This window comes from Bubalus kerabau, chromosome 14 (assembly GCF_029407905.1).
Source record: "Bubalus kerabau isolate K-KA32 ecotype Philippines breed swamp buffalo chromosome 14, PCC_UOA_SB_1v2, whole genome shotgun sequence".
NCBI classification, from domain to species: domain Eukaryota; kingdom Metazoa; phylum Chordata; class Mammalia; order Artiodactyla; family Bovidae; genus Bubalus; species Bubalus kerabau.
This window is the reverse complement of record NC_073637.1, coordinates 36294553-36305946: the sequence shown is the minus strand read 5'-3', so window position 1 is coordinate 36305946 and position 11394 is coordinate 36294553.

Genomic DNA, 11394 nt, shown 5'->3' with positions numbered 1-11394 from the left:
ATCTTGGGTCTAATCAGTTCTAGCCTGCTTGTGTCACATCCTCAATGGCTATGTCATCCTTCTAAAGGTTGTGCTCTGTCCCCTTCCCTCCTGTTTCACCTAGAACACTACTGGGCATAAGGTAAGTACTTAACAAATGCTTTTTTTAATGGGTCCATGAATGATTCTTCCAAAGTTGACAGTTTAGACGACTGAACAGATGAGGAATGGTATTAGCCAAGATAGAAAACACAGTTAATAGTTTTTGAGTAGTTGGTGGCTCAGACGGTAAAGCATCTGCCTACAATGTGGGAGACCCGGGTTCAGTCCCTGGGACGGGAAGATCCTCTGAAGAAGGAAATGACAAACCATTCCAGTACTCTTGCCTGGAAAATCCCTTGGATGGAGGAGCATGGTAGGCTACAGTCCATGGGGTCGCAAAGAGTCAGGACACGACGGAGTGACTTCATTTTCACTTTCACGAAGAAAAAGGATAAAGGAATATTTATAAAGCACAAGATTTGCCTACTATGTGCTGGGCAGTATTTTACATACATTACCTCATTGGTTCCTCAAACCAGTTTTTATATAGCTATTATCATCATCATTTTCAAACTAAAACCACTAGGGTTCCAGCTGGGGTAAAGAAGGCAGGCAACGAGTGACAACTAAACCCAGGCTCATGCCACTTTGCAGAACAGAGCTCTGTTTTGTTCTTTTTTTTAATGTATTTATTTACTATTTTAGCTGCACCGTACAGGATGAGAGGAGATCTTAGTTCCCTACCCAGGGGTCAAACCCATGCCCCCTGCAGTGGAAGCATGGAATCTTAACATCGCACGACCAGGGAAGTCCCAGAGAACTATTTTGAATTTGGGCCAGACTTTGCAGACTAAGAAAGCTTTAACGATACAAAATACAGAACCTGACCACTTGCAAAGCAGTTACATGGACTACGCCTTTTGAGTGAAACCACTTTGTATGTGTTCAGATCCCAGCCTTGTCACTCATGCAGCATCTGGAGGTAGCCACAGGAGGAGGTAAGGACAATACTTTTTAAAAAGTATTTATTTTTTGCTCTGCTGGGTCTTCATTGCTGCTCGGACTTTCTTTAGTTGTGGAGAGCAGGCGGTTCTCTCTAGTCGTGGTGCTGCAGGCTTCTCACTGTGAGGGCTTCTCCTGTTGTGGAGCACGGGCTCTAGGGCACCTGGACTCAGTAGTTGTGGTGTAACGGCTTAGTTGCCCCACAGCATGTGGTATCTTCCCGGACCAGGGATCGAACCACTATCACACTGCGCTGCAAGGCAGATTCTTAACCACTGGACCACCAGGGAAGCCTGGCAACGACAATAATTAACACAGCTACTTTGCAAGTGAAATAAGATATGTAAAGCACTGGCATAAGACTGAACTCAGTAAATGGTGGATGGTATTATTTTATAATCACTGCGAAGCACCTTCTATAAGGATAATGACACCCCTCCACCCCCACCCCATGGAGTCACCTGAGAGATATTCTCTCAGTTTATGTCTTACAAGTGCCTCTTAAGAGCTTCACCATTTTGCTTAAAGGACTTATCCCCTGTTCAAGGTGTGTTGACTTTTAAACAGGTTTTGAATTGGGCCGAGACCTGTCCCGTTGAAAGGCTGGCTTTACCTCGTGGCTTAGCTCTTGGAGGCCACAGTGGTCCTTCCACTCCAGGGTTTCAAGCTCTATATACATACTGGTTTTCCTTCTTTCAACACTCTCCCCCACCACTGCCCACCAATCTGCAGCTTCTACACAACTTTCCTGTATTTATTCCCTTACTTGTCAAGTCAAACAGTGGATGGGTTTAGGGGATCAGAAAACAGGAGGTGAGGAGAAAGGTACTCTTAAAAGAAATGCCTTCTTGTTTCAAAGGAATTTACTCCCTGTTACGAAGGCAAACCAGAAATAGTCTGGAGAAAACTGGATCTGCTAAAGAGGAGAAACCAATCACCAGTCCCTACTTCGCTGCTGCTGCTTCTTTTTTAAAATTTTAGACATAGAAGAGCCTAATGGCCTGGTGGCCCTCCTCCACTTTCCAAACCTGAGGACATCACTTTTTCTGTCTCCCAAAGGATGATATCAGCGCCTTTATCCCCGAAAGGTTGGTTTGTGACCTTCTGGCTTTCTAGTATGTTTTAGGTGATTTTAGAAAACAAGATTGTTGCTTTGCAACAGGCTAGGTAAAGAGCAGTTTCCATTTCAAGGGGAAATCATACTTGACCATCTTGCTGCGTCGGTTCCACTAGATTAGAAAACAAGCCGAGATAAAAACAGCTTTAGTGGAGTTGGTTGTACATGAAGGAAAAGAATAACTGGGCCTTTTAAGATAAATGGAACTGACAAAGGGCCAGTTCTGCAGAGAGTAAACACAGCTATAGAAGAGTTATTCTGAATGTGGATATCTGCTAACGATAGTTGAATCATGTTGATGCAAAGGTCTTTTTCCCAAGATTTGAAATAAAATCTACCCCCCACCCACCCTCACCCTGCACTATTTAACCAAGCTGATAAAAATCGTGTTGTCAGAAATGACAGAGCTAATTTGTGACTTTTCCCAAACCAATTTTGAAGTAATACAAGATTAAGTGAATGATTTGCCCCCCTTCCAGCCCCCCTAAAATGAATTAGAACAAATTGTACTGTTCTCTGTGTCCTGTTACACAGACTAACTTAACAGAAAATTCAGGATTTTATTGCAAGATTTCGAGAATTATTATCAGAGATCTATTTTCCCTTGACATTGATTGGCTTCTTAAAAGATAACTGGTGATTTCTTATTGTACAAGTGTAGTCAAAATAACATTTTGGGATGGTTTTTAAGGTCTAGTCCAGAATGCTCAGCCTTTCTTAGGATCTACTTGTTTTTTGCCCTGAATTAAGTTAACTAGGCTTATAAGCACTGAAGTTTCCCAGTTAATGTTTCTTGCCGCTCAGTAATAAATTGGAGGGGGTGAAAAGTCCCTCAAGCAATCCTGGTGGTGATCTGTACGCATAGCAATTCACACTTACAGTTCTCTGCCAACTACACTCAGGTTGTAACTCCCGACACTTAAACAGGCAGTTTCACACTTGAACATATGCTTCGCTCCCCCTTTGAGGAAAAGATTCCCAACCTCAAGCACACTAGCAGGCCGTGATTAGTTCTAATCCCTAGGTTTTATGATAGGAAAATTGACTGTAAGGAAATGAGGGAACCGTGGAAAATTGAGTTAGTTTTCTCTTTTCCAAAATGGCATCGAATCACGGCCCAAACTTTCCTTTAACGTGCTTATCAAAACGTCCTCAAGAAAATCCTCCTGAAATCCATATAACTAATAAATGCACTCAACGTTGTTTTGCGTCAGTATAATATTTGGCAGGAAAACACGGTCAAAGAGACTGCATCATATTAAATGGATTTTATGTTTATTGACTACTTGTAGCACTACTTAATTGATTTATGTCTGCTTCAGAAAGCTTTATGCTATGAAACATAAAATATATCATTTATAGTTTATTAAATCCTGCATTTGGTAAAAGTTGGCATAAGGCCCTAGGTCAGGAACTTTGCCCTTCTGTTCCAGCACTGTTTCTAAGAGAAAATCATATTTGATACACTTTATTTCCACTTATGATAAATTTCCTAGGAGTATAATCCATAGATAAAGGTGCTTATGTTTCTCAAGCACCCACTCTTATATTCCCATAGTGTTTGAATGAGGGTTTTCTGTCTTCTTTTGTGATTTTGAGTTGAAATAAAAGTGAGAGAAAATAGTAAAAAAATAAAATAAAGTATATCGTAAGGTCCTAAGGTATTTATTCTGATTTTTAGAACTGGCAGCAGAGGCCCAAGACCAGATAGAAAAAATACTACAAAACTACCAAGTTTTTGAAAACTCTTCTATGATGAGTCTGTGTGTGCCTGCGTGCTAAGTCTCTTCAGCTGTGTCTGACTCTTTGTGAGCCTGTGGACTGTAGTCTGTCAGGTTTGTCTGTCCATGGGATTCTCTAGGCAAGAATACTGGAGTGGGTTGCTATGCCCTCCTCCAGTGGATCTTCCTGACCCAGGGATCAAACTTGTGTCTCGTATGCCTCCTGCATTGGGAGGTGAGTTCTTTACCACCAGAGCCACCTGGGAAGCTCATGATAAATCTATCTAGGTCTATATAAGTAAATCTTAAAAAAAATTTTTTTTTTTATTGAAGCATAGTTGATTTACAGCAGTGTGTTAGTTTCAAGTGTACAGAAAAGTAAATCAGAATTATGTATATATGCATATCAACTCTTTTTTAAAAATTCTTTTTCCATGTAGGCCACTACAGAATATTGAGTAGAGTTCCCTGTGCTATACAGTAGGTTGTTCTTAGTTATCCATACAATATATAATGGAACTTCCCAGGTGGCGCTAGTGGTAAAGAATCTGCCTGCCAACGTAAGAAACATAAGAGACATGGGTTCAATCCCTGCGTTTTGAAGATCCCCTGGAGGAGGGCACGACAACCCACTCTAATATTCTTACTGGAGAATCCAATGGACAGAGGAGCTTAGCAGGCTATAGTCCATAGGCTTGCAAAGACACAGCTGAAGCGACTTAGCTTTCGCACTCGCATATAATATATAATAATATGTATATATCAATCCTAATCTACCAATTTATCCCTTTTCCCACTTCCCTCCCTGGTAACCATAAATTTGTTTTCTGTGTCTGTGACTCTACTTCTGTTTTGTAAATAAGTTCATTTGTACGTTTTTTTAGATTCCGCATGCAAGCGGTAATATATATTTGTCTTTGACTTACTTCATTCAGGATGACAATCTTGAGGTCCATCCATGTCACACCTATAAGTAAGCCTTGATACAATGACTTCTGCTCAGGTAGACTAGATGGGTACCAACATCAAGAACCAAGTGCATTTCAGTGCCTCATCCCATCCTGTATGCCAATTTTGTGGCCCCAGTTTTCCCTCCAGAACAAGTTCATGAGTGTTATTTCTCCTGCTTCCCTAATACTGAATCTACTGCACTTGCCCCAGTCCTATGAGCAAACACCAACAAATAAGTGATATGAGAAATAAAACTCAGCTTTGCTATTTGAAGATACAAGAGAAATTGGAGGCAGTGGTAGTGTTCTCTGTTAGAGTTTCTTTGAATTATCACATCTGGTGCCACTTCTTTTCTGAAATATGTCAAGGACAATAACCATGAAATGTTATATTCTTGTTTGCATTCTAAGCAATAACCAATGTTCATTTAATAGCATTCGTGGATGAGAACGCCTCCCAAGTCCTGGAAATTGGTGGCTGATGTCAACGCTATTAAGATTTCGGCTTTAAAATGTGCTTTGGTTATGACATTTTTACATATGGGCAGATTTGATCTCAAAATTCAAGCAAAATTAAATGGAGGCACAACTCAGGAGAGCTGGGACACTTGCCTCCTTAGGCTAAAGTCTGCTGCTGGCCTCTATTGCCAGGCAAAGCCTGCAAACTCTCCAGAGAGATGTTAACTCACCTGTCTTCCAAATCTTTTTTGACTCAGAGAGACCTTGGTTTTGTGCTTTGTTTGGAATTGATTCAAAGTGCTTCCATTGCTAATGTGCAAATTTCATGTAAAAATCAGTGTGAATATAGAAAACTGAAAAGTCAGTATAAGTTCTTATTGAGAACAATGGAAGCGCTGTTGACAGCAGGATTTGGTGCAAGTGATGCACCCTGGATTGACAGTGGATGGCATCTGTTTACTCACCGAATAGATTATTACTCGACAGCATCACTCTACTATGTGGATTGCACAGGCTGACTTCTTGCTCCTACTTAGCCTGCTTTCCCAGTTGCTTTGTTTTTCTTTCCAGACAAAATAGACTTTACTATTATTGGTTAAAATTTTATTTTGCCTGCCCTGTGCAGTACGTGGGATCTTAGTTCCCTGACCAGGGATTGAATCTGATCCCTCAGCAGTGAAAGCACAGAGTCCTAACCACCAGATGGCCGGGAAATTCCTGTAGACTTTATTGCTTTTTAGCATCATTTTAAAAAATTCAAGTATAGTTAATTTACACTGTTGTGTTAGTTTCAGGTGTACAGCGAGGTGATTCATATTTATCTATGAGTCATATATATATATATTCTTTTTCAGATTCTTTTCCACTATAGATTATTACAAGATATTGAATACTGTTTCCTGTGCTATATAGGTCATTCTTGTTTATCTATTTTATATATAGTAGTGTGTATCTGTTAATCTCAAACTCCTGATTTATCTCTCCTCCGCCACTCCACCCATTTGTTTTCTTCATGGCAACTCACAGTGTAGTAATGGAGCCAAACAGACCAGACTCCAAATCCCAGTAGTGATGACATTTAGCAGCTATGAAAGTTTGGGTGCTTGACCTTCCTGAACCTTGATTTTGTCATCTCAAAATGGGATTGATTATACCTTTTTTGGAAAAAGAAGATTACTGATTTTTTGTGTAAACAGCCATTATCCGATACATCTCCTTTGATCAATTCTGCCTTAGTTTACAAAGCAACCTAACATTCTAATTTTTTCCTATGGCATTAAGTCATGTGATTTCCCTGGTGGCTCAGATGGTAAAGCGTCTACCTGCAATGTGGGAGACCCAGGTTCGATCCCTGGGTCAAGAGGATCCCCTGGAGAAGGAAATGGCAACCCACTCCAGTATTCTTGCCTAGAAAATCCCATGGACAGAGGAGCCTGATAGATTGCAGTCCACGGGGTCACAAAGAGTCGGACACGACTGAGCGACTTCACTTTCTTTCTTTCTTTAAGTCTTGTACTTAATAGTATTTGGGGAGTAGAGAAAAACTTCTTGGCTAACCAAGAAACTTGATTAAGTTTTGCATACTTATTTCCTCCATTTTGGGTATGATTCATCCTTTTTGCTTTATGGTATGTAGGTTTGAATCCTATTCTAGAATAGCCGCCTAATATAGAGTACATTGGGCTTCCCAGATGCCTCAGTGGTAAAGAATCCACCTGCCAATTCAGGAGTAGCAGGAGACGCAGATTTATATTCTGGGTAGAGAAGATCCCCTGGAGAAGGAAATGGCAACCCACTCCAGTATTCTTGCCTGGGAAATCCGATGGACAGAGGAGCCTGTCGAGCTACAGTCCATGGGGTCACAAAGACTTGGACACAACTGAGCAACTGAGCACACATAGACTACGTTAGTGATATTGCTCATTGTAAACTTAAAAGACGCATCTACCTCTGGGAAGTTATTTATGCTGTAGCTACATATTAAAAATGCTTTGGTAACACTGACCAAATCGATGCTGAATCATGACCAGTTGAATAAATTTACTGTGGCTGCAGCGTTGTTTCTCAACCTGAAAGCTGGGTCCTAGTGGGCCCTTCTCTATGAAGCATTCCTTGACAGACTGATTAGAAACTCTTTTTCCTCTGCTATGCTATTCTATTCTATTCTGCTTATATCACTTTCATGTTACCTAACTAAGCTTTGTTTTAATGTTACCTTTATAATTTTCCCACTATATTATAAGATCTTTGGGAACATAAAATAGGTCTTGTATTAATATAAGCGATGGTCTAGTGGAGAAGTCAGCCAAAGGTTTGGATCAACCCTAACCTTCTCTCTGAAACCTTCTCTGAAAAGTCTAGTCTAAGTCTACCCAACCCCCAATTCCTATGATATTTAGCCCAACAAAGCAATTTAGGCTTCATATACTTTTGTGTTAGTTTCTAATTATTTTGCTTTTTTTTTTAAGTCCACAAGTAGATTACAAATTTCTTGAGAGCAGGGACTATGAATGAGATAAATGAGAATACCCGTGAAAGCTCTAAAAAAGTGTGATCAAATGAAAGGGTAGTTACGTTTTTGCTTTTTCTTAGTGCTTACCACATAATTTGACACATGGAAAGAATTCAGCATATACTAGTTTTGGAACTAATCACAAGTATTCATAGAATAGAAGTTTCTGCTTAGGTAACTAGGCCTTTGGGGTCAACTTTTGTTCTTTTTATCCTTCAATAATATGGAAGAGAATAGTTTTAAGAGGATGAGAAATGACTACTGCATCAGTGTACTCAATGATTGGTGAAGTGAGCCAAGATAGAAAAGAAGATGGACCCTAGTAACACAGAGAGTGAGGTCCGATTTCACTACTGGTATGTGAGACTGGCACATGCCCCGCTAGGCAGGCTGGAAGCCACCAGGACCCATGTCTGGGTCGCCTGGCAGAAGCGACCCCTGCAGCTGAGCAAGCAAAGGTAATTGATCAATGGGTGATGCTCTAATCCAACTGTCTCCTAAATTATCGACATTTCTTTAAGCAGGTTGTCCAGGAGACGTTGGATTTCCCAGGTGGCGCTAGTGGTAAAGAACTCACCTGCCAATGCAGGAGATGTAAGATACTTGGGTTTGATCCCTGAGTTGAGAAGATCCTCTGGAGGAGGAAATGGTAACCCACTCCAGTATTCTTTCCTGGAGAATCCCATGGACAGAGGAGACTGGTGGGCTACAGTCCATGGAGTTACAGAGTCAGGCACAACTGAAGTGACAGCATGCATACATGCCATGAGATAGTACTTGCTAATAATTGTTCCTCCAAGAATTGTTTTTATGATAATTTTACAAGCCCAGAGATGTACAATAGAATGATACAGAACTAGAGAACAAACATCCTTTATTAGTCATTTTTTTCAGTCCCTGAGTCATTTTTTCAGTGAAAAGGTATTTCCTGAGCACATACTATAAGCCAGACCAATTTAGGTGCTGGGAAACATCAATGCAAAAAATGAACACCATTCCTTCTTCTGTGAGGATTATTTACTGGTCACTGAGAGAGATAACAATTCATAAACCGAAGTATATCTGGTGAAGGGGGAGTGACGGGTTAAGAAGTGGGAAGTATAAACTATTTGGTATAAAATAAGCAGAGGATGAGATGGTTAGATACCATCATTGACTCAATGGACATTAATTTGAGCAAACTCCAGGAGATAGTGGAGGACAGAGAAGCCTGACAAGCTACAGTCCATGGGATCACAAAGAGTTGGATATAACTTAGCAGCTGAACAACATAAAATAAGCTACAAGGCACTGCATTGTACAGCACAGGAACTATAATGAATATTTTGTAATAACTGTAAAAGGGGATTAATCTTACAAAATTGTATAAAAAAATCACCTTTATCATATTTTTAAAGCCCTAAGTATACATAGGTCAATTTCTGGTTCTGTTCTGTTCATTACTCTACTCTGAAATAAGTACACATTGTTTTTATTCTTATAGGTTAATTATATGTTGCTTTGTAAAATTAAAAAAAGGTAGTTAGAATTTTGGTTTGAATTACTTCAAATGTATAGATTCATTTAGAGTAGAATTTACACCTTTATGATATTGAATGTCATTATCCAGGAATATCCAGGAATGGAGGAATTAGATTTCTCCAATTATTTGTATTGTCTTCAATGTCTTTCAATAGAGCTTTATAAGGTCTTGCCAAAAAAAATGTATATCTAATATAAATTTCGGAGAAGGTGATGGCACCCCACTCCAGTACTCTTGCTTGGAAAATCCCATGGACGGAGGAGTCTGGTAGGCTGCAGTCCATGGGGTCGCGAAGAGTTGGAGACGACTGAGCGACTTCACTTTCACTTTTCACTTTCCTGCATTGGAGAAGGAAATGGCAACCCACTCCAGTGTTTTTGCCTGGAGAATCCCAGGGATGGGGGAGCCTGTTGGGCTGCCTTCTATGGGGTCACACAGAGTCGGACATGACTGAAGTGACTTAGTATAGCAATATAAATTTAGATAGTGCAAGTACCATGAAGCAAAATAAAGTGGGTCAAGGGTGTTGAGAATAACAAGGGGTAGGCAACCTCATTTAGAAAACACAGTCTGGGAAGGTCTCTCTGAGAAGGTAACGTTGAAGGGATCTGAGATGTATGAGTCTATAAGGCAAGAAGCTTCCAGGCAGAGGAGGTAGTGTTATAATAGCCCTGAGACACGAGCTGACTTCATACACATGAGGAACCATGAGAAGGCTTGTGTGGTGGCGAGGGAGAGGAAGACAGATAAGCACGATGGAGATCATGTTGGATCTTAGAGTTCAGCTTGTATTTTGAATATTGGGGGAAGCTTTTGAGGCTTTGGAGCAGAAAATAACATGATCCAGGTTACATTTTTGAAAGATCAATCTGGCATCTGGGGGGCAAAGAGAGCCTACAGGAGAAAAGATTAGAAGGACAAAGACCAGTTCAGAGGCAATTATGATAGACCAGGCAAGTGCTGACAGTAACCTGGGTCAAGGTGGAAGCTGCAGAAATAGTGAGAAGTAGTTTGATTCAGAATGTAGTTGGAAAGCAGTGCTGTAGGCCTACTAATGAATTGGATGAGGGAAGCGAGAGATACAGAGAAATCTGACTTCTCTCATCACTGATGGATACCAGGAAATAGTCACTGAAATTCAGCCACATAGGAATATGTCCACCACAGTATGCCTACACCAATACTAAAGTGGAAGACTTAAGTTTGTCAAACAACCACTTAACCTTAAAGCAACCAATTAGTGGATGAATTCAGCTATCAGTTGCCAAATAAATGATTTAAATGATTCTGCCATTTCTTTCAGCAGTTTTTGCATGAATGTCCACATGTCTATCTTTCTGCTTATTATACAATATAATATACAATCCATATGGCCATGAACAAATTCACGTCTGAGGAACACAGAGTCAAAAGTCTGAGGTTACTGTTTTTACAGCCCAGCAGTCTAGTACTTTGGATGAAAGAATACAACTATATAAAGATTTCCAAATATCTAGCTAAGCAGTTATAATTTCTCATTTTTATGAGATTTGCTGTCATATAAAACATAGCAATCGTGTGAAAATATCATCTCAGTGCAGAGTGGCATATCACCTCATTAATGATTGCTCTACTTAGACCTGTTCAGAGCCCAGAAAAGTGCCCCAAATATCAAATCATAGATAATTTGCCATTGGGCAAGAACACCACTCAATAAATCTGAAGCAGATATTCACAAGAGCAAATTGTACACTTAGACGTAGACGCTAAGACTAAAAATGAGTTTACAATGCTTTAGGGGAAACAAAGGCTTAGGATATCCCTGGTGGCCCAGTGGTTAAGAATTCACCCGCCAGTGTAGGGGACACAGGTTTGATCCATGTCAGGGAAGATCTCACATGCCACAGGACAACCGAGCCCAGGTGCCACAACTACTGAGCCCGTACTTTAGAGCCTTCCAGCCACAACTACTGCACCCACGTGCTGCAGCTGCTGAAGCCCACTCGCCCTAGATCCCATGCTACACAACAACAGGAGCCACTGCAGCGAGAGCCCATGCACCATGAGGAGGAGTACCCGCAGCTCACCACAGCCGGAGCAAGCCCGCGTGC